This window comes from Micromys minutus (genome assembly GCF_963924665.1).
Source record: "Micromys minutus genome assembly, chromosome: X".
Lineage (NCBI taxonomy): Eukaryota > Metazoa > Chordata > Mammalia > Rodentia > Muridae > Micromys > Micromys minutus.
The window spans coordinates 115,760,360-115,764,437 of record NC_137970.1 but is presented as its reverse complement, the minus strand read 5'-3'; positions in this window follow the sequence as shown (position 1 = coordinate 115,764,437).

Below are 4,078 nucleotides of genomic sequence, written 5' to 3'. Positions count from 1 at the left end.
TAGTACACTGAAAGGTTTTCTCTATCAGCCTCTGAGATAGCTTCATTCCTAGTTTGCCCTCAGTTGCTGTAATGAACCCTGATCAAAACTGATTTAGGAGGGAAGAGTTTGAAGAAAGTCAGGTAGGAACTTAAGTCAGGAACCTGAAGGTACAACTGGAGCGGTGGCCATGGTGGAGTGCTCATTACTGGATTGCTCCTCATGGTTTGCTCAGCTTGCCTTTTCAATACAACCCAGGATCACCTGCTCAAGGACGGCCTGACCAGCAATGTGCTGGGACCTTTCTTGTTCTGTTTTGAACTGATTTTTTTATGAGATGAAAGATACAAATCTAATTTCATTCCTCTGCTGATAGAAATCCAGTTTTGCCATCCCCATCTGTTGACTAGGCTATCCTCTACTCTATAGCATTCCTTTGCTTTCTTTGTCAAAAATTAAGTGGGCATAGCTCTGTCATTTTATTCCCAGGGCCTCTATTCTATTCCATTAATCTTTGTCTATTTTATGCAAATATATGATGTCTTCACCAGTGCAATGCTATAGTATAACAGAAAGTCCAGTATCATAATCCCTCCAGGATTATTCTTATTCCTCATTACTGTTGTAGCTATGCAGGGTGTTTGCTGGTTCATCATGAATGCCTATATTATTTTTCCTAAGTCTGTGAAATATGATATAGGAATTTTGATAGGTACTACATTAATTCTTTACACTAATTTTGGTGGTATAAAATATGGACTGTGTCCTCTTTTGTCAAGGCCCTGTGGTCCTCAAAAGTAAAGAACAACTCAAAAAAAAAAATGAAGACGGGGGTAGAACCAAGCTCTGGAGAGATGGTCTAGTATGTACACCATTGCCACAGGAGCAAGAATCCCAGCATCCATGTGAGGTATATGACACATCAGCAATCACAGGGCTCAGGAGGCAGAGATAAGGAAGCTGGATGGTTAGACTAGCTGGAGCTGTAAACTGTGGATTCAAATGAGACACCTTGCCTCAATATATAAGGTACGGAGCTACCAAGAAGATACCCAGTGTTAACCTCAAGCAGCCACACACATACATGATTATACACACATGTTCACGCATATACATGCACAAACAAAACATAAACAAAACCTATAACAATCTGTTAAAATGGGGTCTCCTTTCTCACCAAGCTCTTCCTGGAGATCACATGGTTTCAGAGAATAATACCATATATTTAAAATATTTCGCTGAATCTCATCTCCGATGTCAAATGGACATTGTGTCTAGGGAAAAGAGTAAATCCCTGCAAAATTGACTAAGGTAGAAACCCAGTTATGTTTGAGATAGAAAAGAAAACACAACCACAAAGAACAAATGAATGAAGGAACTATCTAAGCATAAAGATTATCTACATTTTATAGTTGAAAAACTGAAGGATAGGTAATGAATCCTCTGAGCTGGGAAACAAAGTAGCTAAGTTAACCAGGTATGGTGGCACACATCTGTAACCTCAGAATTTAAGAAATAGGTGCATTTATGGAAATTTGAGGCCATCCTGGCCTAAAAGACTGATTTTTAGGCCAGTTGAGTAAGATAACATAATCCTGCTCCTTTTCTTTTGGGAAGGTGGGAGGTGAGACATAATCTCTCTACATGAGGCTGATCTTAAACTCACAGAGATCCCCCTTTCTCTGCCTCCCAAACTGTGGGATTAAATGCATTAGGACTCATGCTGGTGTGGTAGTTTGAGCAATGCCCCCCATAGGCTTGTGCCTTTGAATACTTAGCCATGGGGGCAGCATTATTTGGGAAGGATTATGAGATATTGCCTTTTTGAAGGAAGTGTGTCACTGCTGGGAATGAGCTTTGAGGTTTCAAAAGCCCATGCCAGGTTCAGTGTCCATCCCTGCCCCTCATTTGACAGAATCAAACAATGAACATCTTTTAAGTAACCAATCATTTGTCACAAATTTTCACATGTTACTGAATCATCAAACATGCCTCACCCCCAGGAGAAATACTCCACAGCCAAAACATTCTGACCCCCAAATCTGACCATGTCTCCTACCTTATCTTAAAACACTTCAAGAACATTGATATGGTTTAGGGAGTACCTGAAAAGGTCAATTATAATTAATAATAGCAATTATTTTAAGACTCTGGGGATTGATCAGAGGCTACAACAAATTATAAAGGTCTTGTTCAACAGTCAACAGAATCTTAGTGATGTGTGGGTAATCCTCTATAGTGGAAGACTGGGGTGTTCAAACTATTGTGACACCCCCCCCCATTATCTCAACAGCTGCACTTTATATAGATCATTGTACAGATTCATATATGTTGAAGATCTATTAAGTGAAACTCTGAGCACAATTTTTATCCATGTTTCCTTCTAACCTCTAGTATTAATATGAACTAAGTGGACAGAAATTCTACAGACTGTGGATATTATTATTATATATTATTATTATGTGAACTCTTTTATGGTTCTAACCTTCAGTTTCATCATCCTTTTACCTTTTAGCCAAGAGTGCAGGCTTGTCCTCCAGATTCTCACTTCTCTGCTTTGTTAGGACAGTAAGTACGAAAGTGCATGGAGGATAAAGACCTAAGTTTTAAGAAGCCCTAATGTACACGCTTATTTGGAGACCAGTTTTGCTTACTCTGAGAGCCAAATCATTGATGCCGCCAATCAATAATTTTTTTGAAAGGTAGAACTCTGTTCAAAGAAGACGGTGGCACACTTTTAGGAGTGTGTATAGTTTCTGATGTAGATGGCTTGGTAACTGGAGACCTTTTAAATAAACAAAATGAGTACATTCCTCCACAGAAATAAAGATTATATCAGAGTACACAGCTAGCAAAGAGAATGTGCACACATCTGTGGCCATGTGTCCTTTACTTCACTGCCTCCATAGACAAAATTCAGTATGACAGCCTGGGAACCAGCCTAAAGAGGAAAGAGGAAATATTAGCATGTCATCCATGACCATGCCAATACTAGGCCACTATGTCTCTGAGTTTGTCATTTGTTTGATATTCATTCTCCCTGTCTAATAGGCAATTCCAGAACTACAATTTAAATAGACCAGTTTCTTCTTCCTGGGCTATGAACACTTTGAGCCCAGGAGGGAAACACTATGTGGTTCAGTGATACCACCTATGCCAGTGCCTAGTGACTTAGGATGAGTGATCTAATAATAAATGTATTAAGGAGAGATATGCAAACTGCGGCTTTCTGGAAACATGGCATGGCAAGGGGCCAAGAAAGACCCTTTCTCTCTGATCGTATTTAACAGTAATCTCTACCACTTTAGACAAGTAACCTAATTCGTTTGAGTCTTTTTGATTACCTGTTAAAATATAAAATAAGTTTGATTGTGCCTATGCTACATGACTCATAGAGGTGCTGTGGTGGTGATTCTATCAGTATTCAAAAATTCATTGAGTCCTAGGATTAATGTTCCTGTACTAGCTTTAATAATGTACTTCCATAATCTTTATGTCCCCCTAGTCAAGTTAAAGGGTACCAGTAATCTGTTTTGTCTATGTATTTACATATTTTATCAGTTATTTGAGAATTTCATATGATATATTGTGATCAGTCACTCCCTCCTAGCCCTTTGTTTGGGGATAAGGTCTCTCTGTATAGCTCACGTTGGACTCCAACTCAATACCCTCCTGTTTCAACTTCCTGCTCAAGTAGCCATGTGTACCATCAGGTCACAGACATGTACGCCCACAATCAGCTGTCAAAGCTCTTCACCGATTTAGACTAAAGCTCTGAGAAGTTAAGGAAGACCTCCTAAGGATCTGGGCTGGATAACAAAGTGTGTTGGGGCTACTGATCACTTCTCTGTGCTTAATTTGTGTCCACTGAGCCTACTTACATTTTCAGCAAGAAGTTTGACAGTCATAAATTCATGCTAGATTTTGTGCTTCAAATGCAATGTCACAGACAAGCTATAGAATTATTTTTAATGTGAACTGAAGTCTCCCTTATATATTAAAATGATTTCTATAATATTCTAAGTCGTTTTCAAAGTCCCTGTGAAGAATGATAAGGTTTTAATCTCTTCTAGCAAGTACTGCTACATTTGTTTTTCAT